Consider the following 23648-nt stretch of genomic DNA (forward strand, 5'->3'; position numbering starts at 1 on the left):
CCTGGCCAATGGGAGCTGCGGAGCCGGTGTTCGAGGCGGGGGCAGTGCGTGGAGGTTCCCTGGCCGCCCCTGCGCCTAGGTGCCGCAGGGACATGCCGGTTGCTTCCAGAAGGTGCGCAGAGCCAGGGCAGGCAGGGAGCCTGTCTTACCATGCTGTGCCACCGACCAGACTTTTAACAGCCTGGTCAGCAGCCACCAGGGTGCCTTTTTGACCAGGCGTTCTGGTCGAAAACTGGACGCCTGGCAATCCTAGTTAGCATGAGGATACTTAATCTATCAATTACTAGTTGTTTGCTCTTCATATGCATCCAGTGACTTCATACAAGTGCTAAATCATTCCCCTTGGTCATATAAAATAGAACCACCCCTTTATCACACATACACAAAACATGCACATGCACAGTTTGCTCACTGTGGAAATGCAGGGGTAGCTTGTGACTAGTAGCACCTGTGGGTGTGCAATGTAGGGACAGGCTACAAGAAGATGCTGCTCATGGGAAAGCCACAATTCCACTCATTGTGTTGTGCAATCTTTCCAATGATTTCAGTGAGTTGGATCAGGACCTTTAGGGCACAAGGCCCTGTGGAGTCCTCCATGGCCAGCAGCCGTAAAAACCTCAAACGAAAAAGTAGGCCATGTCCTCATTTTTCCCTACTCCACTGGCTGAGTTGGTCCAGGGAGGAGAGATGCTATGCTTTCACCATGTTATCTTAAAAGCACAAAACAGCCCTTAGATAGTAGGCCAGGGCAGAGAAAACAGAACTACAGCACAGAGCTTAAAAAAATACATTTAGACTTAAAATAAGCGTTTTTAAAAAATCACAATATTCCTTTGTTTACAGATATGTTTTTTCTTTGGCATATGGTGTGATTTTTTTTTTAACTTAATTTCAACAAATTTTAAAGACATGGATTCAACTTACCCACACTGGGAAATGATTTATTCTTCTTCGAGTGCTTGTTCACGTCCATTCCACATTAGGTGTACGCGCGCCGCGTGCACGAACGTCGGAAACTTTTTCCCTCAGCGGCTCCCGTCGGGCCCGCAGGGTCTCCCTTCCCACCAGAGCGGCGCCCCGCCCCAGCGTATATATACCCCTGCTGGCCCGACCCTCCCTCAGTTCCTTCTTACTGCCCGTGGCGACGTTGGAACAGCTCTTCTCTCAACTCGAGAGTGTCCCTTAGCATAGTCATTAGCAGTAGTTATCAGTTCTTTGTTTAGTAAGTGTTAGAGTTAAGTAGTTATTTAGTTGTTACAAAGACCAACCAAACTCTTGGTGATAGGGGTTTGGTCAACCCCGGCACCGGCCCTGGGCGGCGGGGCATGCCGCACGCCCAAGGCTTCAAGGCTTGTGCCACGTGCCGCAGGCCCATGCCAGTGAGCGACCCGCACGAGTCGTGTCTCCGTTGCCTGGGGGAAGCTCACCAGAAGGAGCGCTGTAAGATTTGTAAGGCTTTCAAGCCCAGGACTCAAAAAGAGAGAGACTTTCGCCTGAAACAGCTCCTCATGGAGATGGCGTTACAGCCCTCCGCTCCCACGGCACCGTCGGCTTCGGTGCGAAGTGCCCCGGCATCGGTCCGCGACCCGACACAGGCGGTGCAGACTAAACCTACGGTGCCGCCTCGGCGAGATCACGCCCGGCACCGGTCTGCTTCGCCGGCCAAGCCCAAGAGCCAGCCCAAGGCCCGGGGTCGCTCCCCGCACAAGAAGGTGGCACCTACGAAGACCGCTAGTGCGCCCAAGGCCGTGCCGGCCCTGGCACAGGTCCCGGTACCAGTGGCTCCGGCGCCGAAAGGCCCGTCGAGCCCCGGGACAAGCGCGTCGAGTGAGGAGGAGGGGCTGGAGGAACTGTTGGAACAGCCCTCCACCCCGGACACATTTGAGGCGGCGAAGGACCTCATTGAATTGTCCTCCGTCAGCACACTCCGCGCCAAAGACATTCCGCCGAGACTGCCTTCCAAGGGCAAGCCAGCGATGATGCGCCCATCGCGGTCGCCATCTCGGCACCGCTCCCGGCGCCGGTCCCGGTCGAGCTCCGCCTCGGTGGACTCCCGGCTTCCCGCCGCGCAACGGGCCTCCGCGCAGACGGGCCCCGGCGCGAGCGAGGCACCGTCCCAGCAACCCGGCCCGAGCAGGCACCGGGGCGCTTCGACGGTGAGGACCCCAAGACCGTCCTCCCGCAGCCGTTCCCGGTCCCGCGGTCAACGGTACCGTTCCAGATCCAGATCGGTACGGCGCTACTCACGGTCCCCGTCCCGACGGCACCGCTCCCCGACACCGGACCGGCACCGCTCCACGGCACCGCCGTGGCCCTCCAGGTCACCGTCGCTTGCGTCGGAAGAGAGCTCGGGGCTGTCGAGATACGGTCGCAGAGGGCATGCCGCTACACGGCACGAGGCCTCTTGGCAACCGCACTGGAGCCATCCGGGACAGTGGCCGTTCTGGACCTCGTGGGCCTATCACCAGCAAGGCCCGCCATCCAGAACTTCGAGGTCGGGCCCTTTGGGGGACCGGTCCCGCTCCCCACGGTGCCGCCCCACCTCCCGTGCGGAGGCTACGGTCTCCAGACCACCTGAGGCCGAGAGGGCGGACTCGGCACCGAGCCAGGCACCGTCCGTTACCCAGGGCAGGGGACGCACCCCGGAGGGTCAGCCCGCTGAGGAGGACTTACAGGAGGATGAGGACGCTCAAAAAGCCATGACCTCCTCCTCCTCCTCACCAGATGAAGCCGTGGCGGGCACAACAGTGTCCGGCCCTCCCCCAATTGACCACCGGGCACACCAGGACTTGCTCCGCTGGGTGGCCCTCAACTTGGGGTTGCAGGCGGAGGAGACGGTCGAGCAGGAGGACCCCATGGTAGACATTCTCAGCCCGGAGGGTCCCTCCAGGATTGCTCTTCCGTTGATAAAGACCGTACAGTCGAACTATAAGACTGTGTGGCAGACGCCAGCCTCCTCTGCGCCGACCGCACGGGGCGTCGAGAGGAAGTACTTTGCCCCATCCAGGGGGTTTGACTTCCTCTTCTCCCATCCGTCCCCATGTTCGCTGGTAGTTTCGGCGGTCAACGAGAAGGAGCGGCATGGCCAGCAGGCCCCGGCCCCCAAGGCCAAGGAGGCGAAACGATTAGACCTCTTCGGCAGGAAGGTCTACTCGTCGGGAGGCCTCCAGTTGCGGATCGCGAACCAGCAGGCGATCCTCAACAGGCATAACTTTAACTCCTGGGCGTCGGTGTCTAAATTCAAGGAGGCCTTACCTCAGGGGTCGCAGCCCGAGTTTGCGGCCATTGTGGACGAGGGAAAGGCGGTGGCCAAGACTTCATTATAGGCCTCGCTCGACTCGGCCGATGCGGCCGCCAGGACTATCGCGTCCGGCGTGGTAATGAGACGCTCAGCGTGGTTGCAAGCGTCTGGTCTTCCTCCAGAGGTGCAAAACACCCTCCAAGACCTTCCGTTTGAAGGGACGGGGTTGTTTTCGGAGCAGACTGATGCCAGGCTCCATGGCCTCAAAGATTCGCGGGCTACCCTCAAGTCCTTGGGGATGCATACCCCCGTGACGCAGAGGAAACCCTTTAAGCCACAGCCTCCACAGAGGCAGTACCAGCCTCGCCCTCGACACGAGCCTTACCGTAGGCGGGGCAGAGACAATAGGCGTAGGCGCAACAATACGCCTAACCAGGGTCAAGGCCAGGGCAACAACAGCAACAAGCCGCAGCCGGGCAATAAACAAGGATTTTGAAGACGCGATCGAGGACAGCGTACCGATCTCTTCCCCGGATCCTCCCCTGTGTTTCAGGGACCGCCTATCCCGTTTTTTCCGTGCCTGGTCCCATATAACATCAGACCATTGGGTCCGCCGCACGGTAGAGTCAGGATATGCCCTCCAGTTTTCCTCGCCCCCCCCCACCCACCCCCCCCGTCCCTCTTCAGGGACCCCTCTCACGAGCAACTCCTTATGCAGGAGGTACAGACCCTCCTCGCTGTAGGGGCGGTGGAAGAGGTTCCTCCAGACCTCAGAGGAAAAGGGTTCTATTCCAGATACTTCCTCATTCCCAAGGCAAAAGGGGGCCTCCGTCCTATCCTGGACCTTCGCAAGCTGAACAAGTACTTGCAAAAGCCACGTTTCCGTATGGTCTCCCTCGGTACCATCATTCCTTCCCTGGATCCGGGGGATTGGTACGCTGCCCTCGATATGAAAGACGCTTACTTTCACATCGCTATCCGCCCGGCTCACCGGCGATTCCTGCGCTTCACTATCCAGCAACGCCATTTTCAGTTTGCGGTCTTGCCCTTCGGCCTCGCAACGGCCCCACGTGTCTTCACGAAATGCATGTCCGTGGTGGCGGCCTTCCTTCGGAAGCGACGGATGCGCGTCTACCCATACCTAGACGACTGGCTCCTAGCGGGCCGGTCAGAGGCAGAGGTTCACGCCCACGTGACTTTGGCGCTACAAGTGTTCCGCGATCTCGGCCTGTTGGTCAATGTGCCCAAGTCCTCACTAGTCCCCACACAGAGACTGGAATTCATAGGGGCAGTCCTGGACTCGGTGGCGGCGAGGGCGAGCCTTCCCGTATCGCGTTTCCGGGCAATCCAGGAGACCGTGACCTCCATCCAGAGATTCCCCATGACCACGGCCAGACGTTGCTTACAGCTCTTGGGGCACATGGCAGCATGCACCCACGTGGTTGGACACGCCCGCCTCCGGCTCCGGCCTCTGCAGCTGTGGTTGGCCCAAGTATATCGCCCCAACAGCGACCCATTAGACATGGTTGTCACGATCCCGGCTCGGGTATCGAACGCCCTCTGTTGGTGGCTCGACCAACAGCAGGTCTGTGCGGGGGTCCCGTTCGCAGCCCCACAACCAGTTCTGACGTTGGTGACAGACGCGTCGGACCTGGGTTGGGGGGCGCACCTAGGGGACCTACGCACTCAGGGCTTGTGGTCCAGGGAGGAACAGTCGCTTCACATCAACCTGAAGGAGCTGAGGGCGGTTCGCCTCGCCTGCCAGACCTTTCACGCCACCATAAGAGGGCACGGTGTGTCAGTTCGGACGGACAACACTACCGCTATGTTCTACATAAACAAGCAGGGCGGGTCCCGGTCCTCTCCCCTCTGTCGCGAGGCGCTCCTCCTCTGGGACTTCTGCATAGCCCATTCAGTACACCTCCAGGCTGCGTATCTCCCCGGGGTCCAGAACGGATTGGCGGACCGTCTCAGCCGGTCCTATCTCACACACGAGTGGAGGCTGAGGCGGGACATCCTCCGTTCAATCTTCCTGAGGTGGGGGTTTCCCCAGGTGGATCTGTTTGCCACCATGGACAACAGCCAGTGCCCACAGTTTTGCTCCTTCCAGAACCGCAGTCCGGGTTCTCTGGCGGACGCCTTTGCAATCCCGTGGGGAGGGAGCCTGCGATATGCCTTCCCCCCGTTCCCACTCATCCACAGGGTCCTTCTAAAGACCCGCAGGGACAGGGCGGAGGTCATTCTCATCGCCCCGGCGTGGCCTCGTCAGCACTGGTTCACAACTCTCTTAGAGCTGTCCGTGGCCTCTCCGATAACCCTCCCCCTCCATCACGACCTCATAACACAAGATCGAGGTCGCCTACTCCACCCGAACCTGCCATCGCTGCATCTCACGGCATGGCTGCTCTCTGGCTAAATGAGGCGGAGCACAGATGCTCCCAGGAGGTCCAGCAAATCCTCCTGGGTAGTAGGAAGCCCTCCACACAGGCAACCTACCTGGCCAAGTGGAAGCGCTTCTCCCTCTGGTGTGAGTCTCAGCGCACCCAGCCCTTGCGGGCCTCGATACCGATGATCCTGGATTACGTGCTGAGCCTTAGGCGCCAGGGCCTGGCCCCCGCCTCTATTAAGGTGCATCTAGCCGCCATATCGGCATTTTCACCCGGGGGAATTGGGGCTGTCCGTGTTTTCCAACCCCACGGTGGTCCGATTCCTCAAGGGGCTGGATAGGATGTTCCCCTACACTCGCCCACCTATACCCCCGTGGGACCTCAACCTGGTCCTCACTAAACTCATGGGGCCCCCCTTTGAACCCCTGGCCTCTTGCTCCCTCATGCACCTTTCCTGGAAGGTCGCGTTCCTCGTGGCTGTCACCTCGGCTAGGAGGGTGTCGGAGCTGAGGGCCCTCACCTCAGAACCTCCTTATACTGTTTTTTATAAGGATAAGGTGCAACTTAGGCCCCCGCCTAAGTTCCTCCCTAAGGTGGTCACGAGTTTTCACATGGGGCAGGACATCTGTTTGCCGGTGTTCTTCCCCAAGCCCCATACGGACCCTCGCCATCGTAGCCTGCATACCCTCGATGTGCGGCGGGCGTTGGCTTTCTATCTGGACCGTACCAGGCCTTTCCGCAAATCGACTCAGCTATTCGTGGCCATTGCGGAACGGATGAAGGGCCAGCCTATTTCAACGCAACGCCTGTCGGCGTGGATCGTGCTTTGCATACGCACGTGCTACGAGCTCGCCAACGTGCCTGCACCTCCGATCCGGGCTCACTCTACTAGGGCCCAAGCGTCCTCGACGGCCTTCTTGGCGCAGGTCCCGCTTCAGGAGATCTGCAAGGCAGCCACCTGGTCGTCGGTTCATACCTTCACAGCCCACTACGCGATCCACCATCAGACCAGAGATGACGCGATGGTCGGCAGGGCGGTGCTTCAATCTGTTATTCCTTGACTCCTACCCTCCTCCAATGGTAAGCTTGTGAGTCACCTAATGTGGAATGGACGTGAACAAGCACTCGAAGAAGAAAAGACGGTTACTTACCTTCTGTAACTGTTGTTCTTCGAGATGTGTTGTTCACGTCCATTACACTTCCCACCCTCCTTCCCCTCTGTCGGAGTCACCGGCAAGAAGGAACTGAGGGAGGGTCGGGCCAGCAGGGGTATATATACGCTGGGGCGGGGCGCCGCTCTGGCGGGAAGGGAGACCCTGCGGGCCCGACGGGAGCCGCTGAGGGAAAAAGTTTCCGACGTTCGTGCACGCGGCGCGCGTACACCTAATGTGGAATGGACGTGAACAACACATCTCGAAGAACAACAGTTACAGAAGGTAAGTAACCGTCTTTTTCTGTGTATCCCATATGGTATTTAAGAAAATTAAGTAGATCAGAGCAGTAACAAAGAATCTGCTGACAGGTGAAATAAAAGGATTTTTATCCCTCTCTGCTTGAGGATTTATAGTGAAAGTATTATTTAAAGTAGGTTGAATTTTCTTTGGATGCATCTACCTCAGTGTAAGAATTTGCCTTATAACACTTGGTATAACTAGTGTGATAACACTTCACAGAGCCTCAGCTTATCAGGGGAATTCCAAATTCTTACACTGACTGAAGCACATTTGTTGTCATGTTATCCTTGTAAATATTTTATGTTGGCTTAAGGCTCAAGGGCAGATATCTATTTTTATTCTGTGCTTATGAAAAACCATGTGCCTAAAAAATCTTTTGGTTTAAAACATTTAAGAATAGCAAAGTCAGTTGAAAGCCATTTCCAGAAATACAAATTGTGACACAGCTCTTCTTTTATTAGATGTGTTAAATGATACTTTGCTAAGCTTCTGTCACCTTTACAATAAATAGCCGTTCAAAACAAAAGAATCCTCACACAGTAAATTTCAAAATAGCATGGATGTTTGTATTATGAAATATCAGCACACCTGGGTACTTAGGGCAGGTTATATATCAGCTCTAGTAGCTGAATCTCTTACACGTCCATGTTCTACAGTAACATACTTGTTTTTCCAAACTATGCTAGCTTAATATCTCTGACACGCTGCAAACCATGAGTTCTGATGACTGGTAAATACCCACAGGTTTGGGTTATTCTTTTAGTTTGCTCTAAAAAGCTTTCCTAGATCTCTGCTTTTATTTATTTTTAATTTTTTTTCCTATTAAGATATGTTTTATCTTCATTCGGATGCAGAACGACTATTTCTAGCATATTCTGGGATTCTAGAAAAGAGTGGAAAATATCTTTGCTACATCTAGTACGGTACATGAGACTCAAAACTGAGGTCTTGAACATCTGAGGTCATGAAAAATCCCATGTCTTTTTTTTAAAAAAAGCAGGATGTTAATCAAGACCTGCCTTATAGTGACTCAGGCCCAGATTTTTAGGCATTGCTCTGCTCAGCGTTGCAAGGCCTAAGTGATTTCAACAGTAAAATCCCATTTTCAGACTTGACTCAGGCACTTAGGAGCCTAAGGACAAGTCTACACTAAAGCACTACATCGGCGCAGCTGCGCTGCTGTAGTGCGTCTGGTGAGATGTGCTAGGCCGTTGGGAGAGGACTCTCCTGTCAGCATCATTACTTCACCTCAGCGAGAAGCGGAAGCTATGTTGGCAGGTAGTGCCTGTGTGCTCCAGGGGAGGGGATGTTCACACCCCTGAGCGACGTAAGTTAGATCAACTTAAGCGGTAGTGTAGATCTGCCCTAAGCCTCATTGACTTTCAATGAGACTTGCACTCCTAGGTGCATAAGGGTACATCTACACAGTGATTAAAAAACCCACGGCTGGCCCAGCCCAGCTCAGCTGACTCGGGCTTGCGGGGCTGAGGTTCCAGGCTGGAAAATTGCTGTGTAGCTGTTCAGGCTTGGGCTGGAGCCTGAGTTCTGGGACCCTGCAAGGGTGGGGGATCCCACAGTTTGGGCTGGAGCCTGAGCCTGACCATCTACACAGCAATTTTTAGCCCTGCAGCCCAAACCACACCATGAACCCAAGTCAGCTGAGCTGGGCCAGCCACATCCGCGGGTTTTTTAATCCCTGTGTAGAGATATACCCTAAGTCACCTTTGAAAATGGTACTTTAGCCATCTAAATTACTTAAGCCTTGCAATGCTGAGCAGAGTAATGTCTAAATATCTTTAAAAAGGTCTAGGGCTTAGGTCACTTTTGAATTTGAGTGCTTTACTAATTTTACCTATTCTATCTTCCTACAGTCTCCCATGGTTTCAGATGGATAGAGTATTCTTCTTCTTCACTACTTCTCCTCCTTCCCCTCCCGCTCCACTTACTGACTGGAACTGTTGTGTTATACAGTGATAAATGGTTGCTGTGTCCACCCCAGAAGTGGCTGCAGTTCACTGTGGAAATAAAATGATTCCTCTATATACCTGTAAATATTTTGTTTCAGGTTGCAAAGCTCTGTAATAATAAATGGCACCTATATAATTTTTTTAATCTGGGGATCTTAAGTAACTTTAAAAAAATAATGTAGTATTACCACTACGGCTGGGTAGGAAACAATTTTCCCATCCTGCAAGAATTTTTGAGTTTTTGAAAAATTTTCACATCTTAAATTTTTCTGATTTCCATGTTGGGTCAATCAAAATGTTTCATTTCAATAATTCTGAAACATTTCGTTTTGTTTTCAACCTTTTTTTAAAGCTTCTTTAAAGTCTAATTTTACTAAAATTTGCAAACTAAAAGTTGTTTTGACTCAAAACTGAAGCTTTCTGTTTCAAAAATGTTGAAGTGGGATGTTTCAACAATTTAAAAAAAAAAGTCCCCCAAATTTGTCATGTCGAGATTTGTCAAAACTGACCCTGTTTCATGAGCAGTTTTGGTTTCAATGAATTGGCATTTTGGGGTGAAAAAACAGTTTGTTGACAAATTCCCAACCAGCTTTAATTACCTTACCCCAGTGAGGTAAGAAAGTATTGGCCAGGCAAATGAGAAACCCCAAAGTGGAAGGAGCAGAGCCATGGCTTCATTTCCCCCTACTGCACTGGCAGAGTCCTTACACAAAGGTTAAAGCACAAATTTTCAAGTGTCTCTTCATATCGGGGGTGTCAGTTTTTGGGTGCCCATTTCTAGACAGCTAAGCCCTGATTTTTCAGAAGTGCTGAACACTCTCAGCTGAAGTTAATGGGAGCTTCCAGCTGAAGTTAATGGGAGTTGCCAGTGCTCAACACCTTTGCAAGTGCCTATGTCACTTAGGAGCCTATTGACCTAGGATGCTAAGTCACTTAGGTCCTTTGAAAATGGCACTTAGGGCTTGTCTACACAAACATTTAGTTCAGGGCAAGCTGGGATGCAGATGTACTCTGCACTAGCCTGCCGTGCACTGCATGCACCATGCTGATGCACTAATAGTTCCGTAGTGCACTTCGATCTACCCCAATTTGAAAAGGGAGTTGAGCCAAGCACACTAAGGAACATGCCTGCAAGGTTCACACAGACAGTTAGTGTGCGACAGGCTAGTGTGGGGTTGATTCCCAGCTTGCCACAAACTAAATGTTCATATAAACAAGCCCTTAGGCTCTTAGATCACAGAGGTGCTTTTGAAATGGCTATGCGGCATTTAAAAATTATTTCAGAAAACCTAACTCTTGTAGTAACAGCTTAATGCATCCCAGCATTTCTGTCTTTCATTGGCAAACTTTCAAATAGCAATCCAATTAAAAAATCAAATAAGCTTGTCTATTTGCAGGCCTTATTATACATGATTTATTGAAGGCCTGGATTCTACTCTAGTTTGAGCTGAATACGTGTGACATTATTATTAATTAAATCTGAGCACAGAGCTAGGTTTGGGAGCCAAAGGAAGTATGGGCAGGAAGTCCAGTGTGGGTGAGTCATGTCATGTGAATGCATGGCGAGCAATTATTGATAACATTCAGCCAAACCACACTGTTGATTTTGGAAGATTTGGTCTGGGAACTAGAATTAGAATCCTGACCTCTTCGGCATTTTGTTTGTATTTATTTTTCCAAAAATTTTGTTCTTATTTATTTAGCAGCTCTTAATAGAACTAGGAGCCCTAGGTACTATAATGCATCAGCATTTTTCAGGAGACTTTCTCCAGTTTTCTGTGTGAAAGGGAAATTTCCCTTTTGTGTCAGGCAGCCTGCTTTGTAATTTCTGCTGTGTGAGCTTAGACATCTGTGTGGTGATCTTCTGGGAATCCTTGCAGCTTGACACACAGTCTTAACTATTTTTAATCACTGTGTTTCAAGTGTCTGTAGTGAGTGTGATTACATGAATGCAACTAGTGTTCCCCAGATTTTACTGCTTTGGCATCTGCTCCTTCTACTTCCTCAGCCTCACTAGAATCTCAAAGTAATACAAAGGCTATCTGCTTCCAACACTCCACTATCCAGGAAACTTTATTTTAAGTTTCTTTAATTCACAGTGCCAGCGAAATTGAGATGTCAAGTCACATTGTCATATGATCCGTAAAAATCATGTTTCCAGGTTATGAATATGCTTATTGTTGACATAGGTGTCCCCAAGATGTGGAAGCTAATTGTCTTTTTGGATTTTAACTGTCCTTGCCCATCCCTATCCTTGGCAGTTGTAGTTACAATAACCACCTTTATTGTTTCCTACCAAGAGGATGTGTACCCCCATGCCACCTGCTGTTGTGCTGGAGTAATGATCTTGGTTGCAAACTGTACTTGAAGACTAAGGACCAAATTCAGGTCTCAGATAACTTGCTGTGGCTCCCACTGCAGTCAGTGGGAGCTGCCTGCACGTATCCAGGGCAGACTGTGTCTCATCTGTAGTTGGAAACTATGGATCCTATATACAGTACTGTGCAACTATCTGTGGCAAACACGACTGAGATGCCTTCTAATTTATAGCTTATTTTTACCAGGGTTTTATACGTACTCTCAGGTTAATGAAACACTACTTTCAGGGAGGTTGTAGTTGACAAACTCTGACAAAAATAATATAAATGTCCTATTTCATTTATCAAGTCCTGGGGCACATTGTAACAGTGGTCATGGTTTATAGTAAGGGTCCCATTTATATATCATTTACAAAATGGTTAATAGATCTTGTAAGCAGGTTATAGACATGAGAGGTGTGTTATGGATAGTTATAAGCAACCAACTGACCTGACTCATCTGTGTTCCCCATGACACAGGGGAGCTCTCACGTAAGGAAGGGTGTAAGGAGGTAGTCACTGGCTGAGGATTTCCTGGCAGGGTGGTTCCGATGGAATCATGCTGGGCAGATTGGGAATCTCTTTATCATGCTGGTGTGCAGTTTCTCACAGAAGCAGCCCCATTCACTTCAGTGGAACTGCTCAGGTGAGTAGCTGTTCATCAGTGTGAGTAAGAGGTCCAAAGTCTGGCTCATTGTGAGGAAGTGTGGCAAGGTCTGAGAGTCAGTGCAGAGACATGTAGCTTTATGAAGATGCTGCTGCCCATTTTATGAGGGGGCAAACTCCTCAGCCAGAATGTTTCAGGGAAACTTCCTAGGAGATCATGGGGCTTTTCTAACCCTAGAACTACACCCAAGGGTATTCCCACAAGAGAGCAAAATGAGCACCAGTCATTAGTGAGGCTCTACTGTAGTTTAGTGTTTTCCATGTGAAGTGACCAGTTGTAGAAAACATTATGAAAGATTACTTTGGCAGAAGACGTGAATGTGAGCAACAGCTGGAAATCATGTGAGGAATCACTTCTCTTCTATAAATTAATACATACCATTGGGGACATTGACAGTTTAAAAGACATGACACTCTTGAAAGAGATCAGTCGCATATTCATTTATGATAGTGTATCATTCAGTTGTTCCTTGATATAGTTATTTTGCAAAGCTAATATTTCCAGCTAGTTTATAGTGCATATTTCTGGGGGGGAAACCAAAAACACTGGGCATTCCTAGTGGAATTGCTCCAGTGAAACATTCCAACTGGAGGGAAGGCCGACTTCCCTTATCATCTCATCAGAAATGACCTGCACTATCAGAGCTGTATAAAACATTCTTTACAAATTATTATTAGGGCCCCATTGTGCTAGGTGCTGTACCAGGACACCCCTCCACACCCTAAACATTTTTTATAGTCTAATTTAAGATAAGATGCAGCAAACAGTAGATGAAGTAGGGGTGGAAGGATGAGGATAGCAGGCACAAAGGTGGTTACATATGTTGACAATTTCAGAACCTGATGGTCAGGAGACATTTACATTTTTTTATACATACATTCAATGGTAAACATACCTCCACAATCCTCACTGGTGCCCTATCTAGCCATTACCTGTGGGCAGTGTCCTGTAAGCATCATGGCGGAAGTGGGTCTTAAGGAGTGACTTGAAGGAAAAGATGGTTATAGATTAGTTTGGGCCTGCTGCCAGTGAGTTTTTCTGTTGAATTCAAAGAGAGCAGGATCTGGTCCTCAGAGTGCCTCAGGCTGGTAGGAAAATCCTGAACATGCCTAGTGATGAGGTGATGGTTTATAATGTAAAACTGGGACACTGCTGCTGTGCGGAGTGCAGGAAAAGTAACTGCTACAGCTTCCTTAAGGTCTTCTTGCCTTTTCTATAAACAGAATATTACATATCTGAAAGGCTGATATGGCTGAGTTCCCTGAGCTTAGAAATTCATTTCACTTCAAGCCTTCATTTTTGTCTGTTTCCTTGCCTTAGCAAAGTCCTGCCTGATTAAATCTCCCTACAGAACAAATCTCTTTCTGTATCTTTGGTGTTCATTTCATAAAACCTCCATGGGGTTTTTCTGCCCTGTCCATCCCAGGCAATAAAGCTGTGGGTTTTTTCCCCCCAGTATGGAGAAAATTACAATCACCCTCTGCATCTCACCCATTTCATTCACTACGCTGGCTTTCCCACTTCCACATCAGTGGGCAATTCCTGCTTCCATGATGCAGAGCCTGCTAGAGCTGTGCAATCCATGGAGGTCTGTGACTGCACAAGCACATGTGTATCCTGAGAAGATCAGAGAACTGGAATATGATGGATCTAATTGAGGCATGTTGTGAACACAGTGGATTATTAAGCCTTTAGGTATGAGCAAAGCAGCTGGCAGGTCTGTCTATTTCTTCAGTCTGTGCTGGCTTGGTTTGTCTCATGGCTTTAAATATTTATTTAAAGTTGGCTCTTCATCACCAACACTTAAACAAAGCGTTTTTTGTGGCACTTGATTTGATTTCTGTACTGAGTTATTCCTTCCCCCCGAACAGATGTATTCAACTTCTGATAAAATTCCTTTTATGCAGTCTTTGATTAATGAGTAACGTTGGCTATGTAGTGCTGCAAGGCAACTTATTCAGAGGAAGCTGTTTCACACAAACCAAAGTGAACCATATGCAAAAGAATATTTGAAAAGACTTAAAACAATTCGCTTTAATGAGCTCCACAAACATGGAGAGAAGGGGTGTGGTTTTTTTTTTTTTTTTTAGGACACTGTCAAAGTAGTTTTTATGACTTTATATTTGTTGTCTTTTTTGCTCTTTACCCAGCAAAATAACATGAAGAAACCGCATGGGCACTGTTGGAACCCAAATAACCATGTTTATTAAATGTACTACCCATGTCCTATACTCTGCACTCTTATTAATGATAACTGCTTGCAAGCTTAACATTATAATCTATTTCTTTATAGAGTTAGATCTCAATCCTGCAGTGAGCACCATCTGCCTATTGGGACCAGCCTGCGGGGTAGAGGCCTTAGTTTTCCTCCATCGTGATTCACTCGTTTATTATTATAGGATTTCTCAGAAGCAGCAGGATGCTGGCATTAATTATTTATTTTTAGAAAAAGAAGAGAGAAACTTGTTTGAAGGGAAATGTATAGAAATTACATATATCTTGCAAAAAAAATTAATTATAAAATGTAGGTCAAATTTTAAGCTTACCTACTTTCAAATTGCCCCTTTTAAATACAAAGAGAGCAGAGGAAATAGGCAGATGGGAGTAGAGAAAAGGAAAATGAGCCAAAGTGATTAGCCTGGTGACCCTTCCTTGTTTCTTGAGGTTTTTGTGCGCATTGTGCCATTGTTTCTGATGAATAAAATTAACATATTCAATTTATATTCAAAAAGAGGTTTGAATTAATTAATTTATGTAGTGCTGCAACACTACACTATTTAAACGTTAAAAACCAAATTGAAGGTGTAAGCTTTAACTTTGCAAATGATTTGTTGTACTTATCTTCTGTTTTTTTGCATATTGATGTGCTCATAGTAACGACACACAAAATGAAGAATAATATTTTAAAATGTAGCCATAGGATTGACTAAGAAAGAATATAGCTCCCTCTCTTGGGTTTTTGTTAAAAATGGCATATGAACAATTGAACATTGATCTACTTAATAACAGGTTAGCTTATTCTTCAGCTCTCTAAATGCGAAATTTCAATAAAATTATCCCATTGTTAAATGCTTTAAAATGATTTACACGAAGGAAAGTTTTCATTATGTTGGAAAAGGTTTTCCAGTAGAAGTTTCCAGATAAAGCTCAGTTAAGCAAATTGAAGTCTGTACGGTAATTTAACTTAGGCAGATGCAACAAAGACTGAACAGCCCGGACCATCTAAAGTATTTTACTAAGGAGAGTAGTTACAAGCAAAGAAATTAAAATGAAAAGTTGAGGCCCAAGCAACAGAAGCCTGTCATTCAAACAATTTGATTTGTAGTGTGGCTACAATAATCAATGTGGCCTTGTCCTTCCCTCCTCCCCCACCCCACCCGGGCTACCTTGTCCGTTATCTCTCTTTTTTTTTTTTTAATTAATAAAGAAAGAATGCATGGTTTCAAATCAATAGTTACTTTATTTCGAAGGGAGGAGGATGGTTGGCTTACAGGGAATTAAAATCAACAAAGGGGGCGGGTTTGCATCAAGGAGAAACACACAGCTGTCACACCGAAGCCTGGCCAGTCATGAAACTGGTTTTCAAAGCCTCTCTGATGCACAGCATGCCTTGCTGTGCTCTTCTAATCACCCTGGTGTCTGGCTGCTCAAAATCGGACGCCAGGCGATTTGCCTCAACCTCCCACCCCACCATAAACGTCTCCCCCTTACTCTCACAGATATTATGGAGCACACAGCAAGCAGCAATGGAAGGTTGGTTGCGCTGAGGTCTGACCTAGTCAGCAAACAGTGCCAGCGAGCTTTTAAACATCCAAAGGCACATTCTAGCACCATTCTGCATTTGCTCAGCCTATAGTTGAACTGCTCCTTGCTACTGTCCAGACTTCATGAGCCATGGGAGCAAGGGGTAGGCTGGGGTAGGTGCGACCGCGCAGTGCTACTGGCTGGGAGAGCAGCCTGAGGCAGAAGGCTCCAGCTTGCATGATATTCCAGCAGGACTGAATCTCAATGAGATGAAACTTAAAGAAGAGAATGACCTGGAGTCTCTGGCTCCCATTCGGTGCTCTAAGAGGAGGATGGCCATGTCTGTCTAGGCGTCCCTGATCGACCTCACTGAGGAGGATTCCAAGGAGTCTTCCCAGAGCAGCAGTACCACGTCTGCCAGCAGCACCCAGGAAGACCAGAACAGATCTCCTGAGCTCGTTGCTGGGGAGCAGGAGAGCAGAGTTGCAGGGGAAGTGGTGGAATACCAGTATGGGAAAGATTTTAGAATTGGGGAGCTCGTGTGGGGGAAGATCAAGGGCTTCTCCTGGTGGCCTGCAATCATCATCTCCTACAGAGTCACGTCCAAACGTCAGGCAATCTCCAGAATGCGCTGGGTGCAATGGTTTGGGGATGGGAAGTTCTCCGAAGTTTCAGCAGACAAGCTGGTGGGTCTGATGGCTTTTAGGCAGCATTTGAACCACTCCACGTTTAATAAGCTGGTCTCCTATCGACGAGCCGTACACCATGCCCTGGAGGTTGCTAGGAGCTGGACATTGAAGATGTTCCCAGAACCCCCTGCCAAGCGGTTAAAGACTAACTTCTGCAACAACAGCAAGGAGCGGGTGGAGGAGGACCAAAGCAGAGAGCAAATGGTTTCCGAAGTCACAAACAACAACAGGATCCTTGAAGACAGTTGTTTATCGCGCGAGAGAAAAAACCCAGCCACATTCCACCCGCTGTTTGAGGGGGGCCTTTGCCAGACTTGCAGAGATCGATTCCTAGAGCTCTTCTACATGTATGACGAGGACGGGTACCAGTCCTACTGCACTGTCTACTGTGAAGGCAAGGAGCTGCTGCTGTGTAGCAATGCCAGCTGCTGCAGGTGCTTCTGTGTCGAATGCTTGGAGGTCCTGGTAGGGCAAGGTACCTCGGCCAAGTCAAAAGAGCAAGAGCCCTGGAGCTGTTACAGGTGTCAACCACAGAAGTGGTATGGGGTGTTGAGGATTTTTGGGGACCCCCATATGCTTTACTTTGAATTATAACCTATTGCTAAAGCTAGCAACAGTAGGCCGTGGCAGGCCTGTTTAATATTAAAGGTATAAGCAAGATTTGTAATACGCTTGTGTGGCACAATGCAAAACCTGTATGGCTCAATTAAAAGGCCAACAGGAGAAAAAGGGGAACCAACGCCTACTGGTAGTTGGGTAACCTAACCTAAGATAGCAGTAGTTTAGCTATGGAAAATTAATAAGGCAAAAGAGTCTTGTACAGTAAAACCGCAAGAGGGGGGGCCGTGCCAGGGCCTTTAGCAATAACAGGAAAGACCCTAAATGGAATTGGGTCCAAGTCGCGGCCCCAGGAGGGCTTTGATTGGTTTGCTGATAAATATACCAAATAAGGCTGATAAAATTTGTAATGCTTTATTACGCGTTGCGGTTTTTACCTTTATAAGCTTAAAGCTGTGTGGTTTATGCAAGGCGGCTGACCCCCTTGCATGGGGATACGCCGACCTTTCTTTTATGCATAATTGTATTTGTGTTACCTAATAAAGGTGCATTAGTGTGTCTGACCCAAAATTAACGGTGTGGTCAATTTTTCCACGACAATTTGGGGGCTCGTCCGGGATCCACAGATGACATCCCTGGATCGGAGGACCGCGGGCAGTTCTCTTCCAACCCCGGGGCCCATCTGAGAGGTAAAAGACCTTTTGAAATCTCTGCAGCTAGGGGCCTGGGAGAGGACTGGTCCGTAGGCTCTGACTGGGGTAAGTCACAAGCTGGATCCAACCTTGGGACAAAGTCAGACACACTTAACGCCTTCATTAGGTGTGTTAGACTGGGCGGTTCTCAGTCTCCGAAGGGTCTCCGAAGTGTGTCTCTGAAGTGTTTAGGCTGAGTTAGGGTCTCAGTCTCCGAAGGTGCCGGCAAACGTGCCGGGCCTCCGAAGTGTCTAGGCTAAGTTAGGGTCTCAGTCTCCGAAGTGTTGGGCTGGGTTACGCGCCCCAGTCTCAGGAAGTGCCGGCCGCCCCCTCGGACCAGGCTCCTTTGGTCCGAAGTATCCTGATCGCCTATTAGAGCTGGGCGTTCGGGGTCCCGGAGCCGACCAGGTTGAAAGGGACAAGGGGCAGTTTCGCCCTGGCGGCTGTGCCAGAAAATGTGCCTGTGTGTGTGAGGCCGAGCGGCCTGTGTGTGTGTGTATAAGGCCAGGCGGCCGGAGTGCATTGGTCGTGGAAAGACGCCCCAAACCCCCTGCGAAGCAAGTGATTGCTCGTAACCGGGGGTGTTCTAAAAGCAAGCTCCACGACCCGCTTGAAGAAAGATTGAAAAGCTTCCCCGACTGGCAGGCCTTGGTAAGTGGCTAACCAGTCAGGGTGCTTGTGTGTTCCCCATCCCGTTACCCTTACCCCTCCACTTCCCCATGGCCCAGTGACCGCTCTTGGAGCACCGCCTTGTAAAAGGCCACGGGGCCCCTTTTGTTCCCCCCGGAGCAATAAGCTCCCTTCCCTACCTCGAAGAGGAGGAAAGCCCCAGGAAACCGTACCGTCGGCTCAAAGGCTACTGCAGCACCGTTGGCTTAAAGGCTGGTGCCCAGGGCTGAAAAAGAACGTACGGGGACCACGGGTTGTCCAGTCAGCCCGCCCCCCTTGTCCGCTTTCCTGTAAGTTCACCAGAGAAAAAATGCCTGGGAACCTGCTCCCTTGTGTTCCTGCCATGAAACAAGGGCAGGCCTAAAAATGGGCCATTAGTGTAAAACTGTGGTAACCCCCGAGTTAGCATCCTGGTGTAATTGGCTTAAGTAAAAGTAAGCTGTAAAAAAAATGGGGGCCAAAGGATCAAAAATCCTGCCGGTCCCACCCAAAGGCACGCCTGCTGCTTATATGTACGTACATTGTGGATCGTCGACGTGTAAATATTTAAATAAGTAAAACTGGTACACTAAAAATAATCCAAAACTGCAGTTTCCCCTGAAGGGTAGCTTTAATCTTGACAGGATGGTGCACCTTAGAGAAGCCCTTCTTGCCAACACAGTGCCCCAGGGTCAGTTTAATGCGTATTTTATGTGGTACAATAAAATAAAAAAAAATTTGCTGTGTAAACTAAATTGTACAATTTTTTGCTCCCCAGACGGGGTGTTTTTAAAAGTGCCCGATCCTGCACAGAATACAGTTTTAGCTCTGCTGCAGGAAGAGCAGGCTCCAATAGGGGACACCCAGTCCAGCCCTTCCTTGTTGCAACAGGAATTGCTGGCAAAGGTCTCACCCACGTTATGAGCAAAACATGCCAACCAGGTTGGGCGCATTGGTTCTGCCCAACCGGTTAAAATCCGTGTAAACCCAGCGAAGCCCCTCCCCAGGATCCGCCAATATCCATTATCCAGACAGGCGGAGGAGGGTATTCGCCCGGTAATGCCCAGGGTTTATAATTGGTCCCCAATTTCTTAACTCATGACGTATTGTTTGTACCCTGTTTGTAGTTTAATAAAATAAAAAAAGCTAATAAGCTGTTGCTGGTGTGTTGGTCTCCGGACCACACCCCAGTGCGTACTGGTTTATATGTCAATAAACTGGCCTCAGGCTATAAGTCTATGAACTAAAATAACTGCGTGGGGTCCCACCGGACCGGAGGACCGTGGACCGCTTCCACACCGATCCCAGGCGCCAGGTAAGAAACCCTTGTCTCTATTTGGGCTTCGGTGGGGAGCTGCCCATAGGCTCTGGATTCAGGTAAGGGCGCGCTGTGATCCGAACCTTTTAAGGTAAGACTCATTTGCCTGACGCCTGTTCGTTTTGTGTGTGTCTGTTCTGTAACTTGTCTGTTTAAATTCTTGCATCATGCTGCGCTCTCTTAGGCTATAAGCTAGGGGGGAGGGCGTAGGGATTGTCTGTTTTGTGGTGTGTACACAAGGTCTTAGACCCAACGGTTTCTTTGAAACAGCCTCGGTAAAATTACTGAAACATCCGTCTGGCAGTTAAACACTTTTAAAGTGCCAGCCCAAAATAAAAACAAGTTTCGAATAACAGAAAATTATTCAGGCAGGAACAAAGGCTAAATAGGCTGGGTAATCTCTCTGGAATATAAAAAAAACCACCACTGACTCAAAAACTAAGTGGCCCGAGGACTAAAGGTAAACAACTAAAAGGGTTTCTAATCTTAATAAAAACAAAAAGTATGCCAAACTCCTATGCTTTGTCTTTTTAAGCTTTTTATATTGTTGCTTTCTAAAAATCGACTTCTATAAAATCGACCTAATTTCATAGTGTAGACATACCCTAAGATGCTACTATAATACAAATATTAATAGTTAATAACCCTTATTTGTACCAGTTTATGTAACTTCTAGTGATATATTCTGCTTTTGCTGGAATGTGTCAGGCATTCTTAAGAATGTAAGAATTGCCATACTGGATCAAACCAGCAGATCATCTAGTCCAATATCCATTTTTCAGTAGTGGCCAGTCCCATGTGCATCACAGATGACATAAGAACCCTGCAATAGGCAAATGTGGAATAAACTGACCCCTTACCCGGGTCTCATCCTGATCTCTAATTGTCAGAGATTGGCTTAAATCCTGAAGCACAAGGTTTAATACCCCTCTCAAAATTTGCATCATTAGTAACTGTTATTAATAACATCATTAATATTCTTGATATCCTCTAAATGTCCAGTCCCTTTTTGAATCTTGCTAAGTTCTTGGCCTCAATGACTTTCTGTGGCAATGAGTCCCACAGCTTAATTACACATTGTATGGGAAAGTATTTATTTTCTCAGTTTTTAATTTCCTGCCTTTTTATTTCATTGACGGTCCCCTTGTTCTTGTGTTATGAGACAAAACAGAAACTCCCAATCAAAGCTGGATCCAGTAACAATAGGAGTGAAGCCGTGGTAGTCTACACGTGCTGCAATCACACCTCCCAACTGCAGTGTAGACATGCCCTAAGGTAAACATATCAATTTTTTCAATCTCTCTTCATATTAGAGTGTTTCCAGGCCCATGATCATTCTTGTCACTTTCCTTTGAACCTCCTCCAGTTCTGCAATATCCTTTTTGAGATGGCGCCACCAGCACTGCACACAGTATTCCAGGTCAGGCTGCACCACTGATTTATATAAAAGCATTATAATGTTTTCGGTGGTATTCTCTGTCCCATTCCTTATGCATCCTAACATCTTGTTAGCTTTTTGGACTGTAGCTCCACATAGAGCAAAGATTTTCAATGAGCTGCCTACAGTGATGTTTCTTGAGTTGATACAGTTAATTTAGAACCCTGTCAGGGGCTAAAGTGGTTTAATTTTTTCCTCCAATGTGCATTGCTGTGCATTTGTTGACATTTCTTCTGTCTGTGTCTCAGGAACTCACCAGTGTAAGACCATAGTAAATATATCTGTAAGTTCTAGTTGTAGTACATACATCAAATTCTAAGTTTTCAACCTGTTGGAAGCATCAGTGTTTTGAAATACTTACACAAACATCTACTGTCTGCTTGGAAGCAGCTTTGATACCAAACGTATGTTTTTAACTGAGATGTATTTAGATTTCAATTTGGAATCAACCACTTTGTCTCTATTAGCAGCTCTACTAAAATAATTCCAGTGTTTGAAAGTTGCTGCTATTACACTGGTCTACAATTTTTGAGAAGTCGTCTGCTTCAGAGATAAAATGTGCTATTTATTATGTATTTTGATGTGCTGAATTCAAATATGACAATTAAAACAACTGATTGGCTACTGTTTCTAAGATACTTAAGTTTTTACATTTTATCTCTATGTATATTGTGTAGATAGTAGAGTTTTAATCATAAATTGTAAACCTAGGTCTTTTCATGTGTTTATGGTTGCTTTACAGGATAATATTTCACCTGTCCTGTTTATGTAACACTTCAAAAATCAGTAAAAGGGTTAGATAAATAAAATTTATTATGAAACATAAGGCAAAAAACTATTATGTACATAGTTTAGTCCTATTCAGTTCTACTCGGCGCTTCTTGGCTTGTCTCTTGTATTCATTAAATGGAGCATCTCTTGTCACTGTCCAGCAATAGTCTGCAAGCATTGATGGGCTCCATTTGCCCTGATAGCGTTTCTCCATTGTTGCAATATCCTGGTGAAATCGCTCGCCGTGCTCATCGCTCACTGCTCTGCAGTTCCGTGGAAAAAAATCTAGATGAGAGTGCAAAAAATGTATCTTTAGTGACATGTTGCAACCAAGGCTTTTGTATGCCTTGAGGAGGTTTTCTACCAACAACCTGTAGTTGTCTGCCTTGTTGTTTCCGAGAAAATTTATTGCCACTAACTGGAAGGCTTTCCATGCCGTCTTTTCCTTGCCATGCAGAGCATGGTCAAATGCATCATCTCGAAGAAGTTCACAAATCTGAGGACCAACAAAGACACCTTCCTTTATCTTAGCTTCACTTAACCTTGGAAATTTTCCACGGAGGTACTTGAAAGCTGCTTGTGTTTTGTCAATGGCCTTGACAAAGTTCTTCATCAGACCCAGCTTGAAGTGTAAGGGTGATAACAAAATCTTCCTTGATTCAACAAGTGGTGAATGCTGAACACTTTTCCTCCCAGGCTCCAATGACTGTCGGAGTGGCCAATCTTTCTTGATGTAGTGGGAATCTCTTGCACGACTATCCCATTTGCAGAGAAAACAGCAGTACTTTGTGTATCCAGTCTGCAGACCAAGCAAGAGAGCAACAACCTTCAAATCGCCACAAAGCTGCCACTGATGTTGGTCATAGTTTATGCACCTCAAAAGTTGTTTCATGTTGTCATAGGTTTCCTTCATATGGACTGCATGACCAACTGGAATTGATGGCAAAACATTGCCATTATGCAGTAAAACAGTTTTAAGACTCGTCTTGGATGAATCAATGAACAGTCTCCACTCATCTGGATCGTGAACGATGTTGAGGGCTGCCATCACACCATCGATGTTGTTGCAGGCTACAAGATCACCTTCCATGAAGAAGAATGGGATAAGATCCTTTTGACGGTCACGGAACATGGAAACCCTAACATCACCTGCCAGGAGATTCCACTGCTGTAGTCTGGAGCCCAACAGCTCTGCCTTACTCTTGGGTAGTTCCAAATCCCTGACAAGGTCATTCAGTTCACCTTGTGTTATGAGGTGTGGTTCAGAGGATGGGAGAAAATGTGGGTCCTGTGACATTGATGGTTCAGGACCAGAAGTTTCATCCTCTTCCTCTTCCTCATCTGACTCAAGTGAGAATGATTCTGGTGCATCAGGAACCGGCAGTCCTTCTCCGTGGGGTACTGGGCGTATAGCTGATGGAATGTTTGGATAATGCACAGTCCACTTTTTCTTCTTTGACACACCTTTCCCAACTGGAGGCACCATGCAGAAGTAACAATTGCTGGTATGATCTGTTGGCTCTCTCCAAATCATTGGCACTGCCAAAGGCATAGATTTCCTTTTCCTGTTCAACCACTGGCGAAGATTTGTTACACAAGTGTTGCAGCATATGTGTGGGGCCCACCTCTTGTCCTGATCTCCAATTTTGCAGCCAAAATAAAGGTGATAGGCTTTCTTAACCACAGTGGTTATACTGCGCTTTTGTGATGCAAAAGT

The 23648-nt window shown here is 47.7% G+C and overlaps 1 protein-coding gene and 1 pseudogene across 1 annotated transcript in view; both read left to right on the forward strand.

Moving 5' to 3' along the window:
• The window catches only part of STARD13 (StAR related lipid transfer domain containing 13), a 507124-nt gene that overhangs the window by 193712 nt on the left and 289764 nt on the right, over positions 1 to 23648 (forward strand). The gene's annotated exons all lie outside the window — the stretch shown is intronic.
• LOC135891937 (DNA (cytosine-5)-methyltransferase 3B-like) lies at positions 13031 to 17100 on the forward strand (annotated as a pseudogene).

Source organism: Emys orbicularis, chromosome 1 (genome assembly GCF_028017835.1).
Source record: "Emys orbicularis isolate rEmyOrb1 chromosome 1, rEmyOrb1.hap1, whole genome shotgun sequence".
Taxonomy (NCBI): Eukaryota; Metazoa; Chordata; order Testudines; family Emydidae; genus Emys; species Emys orbicularis.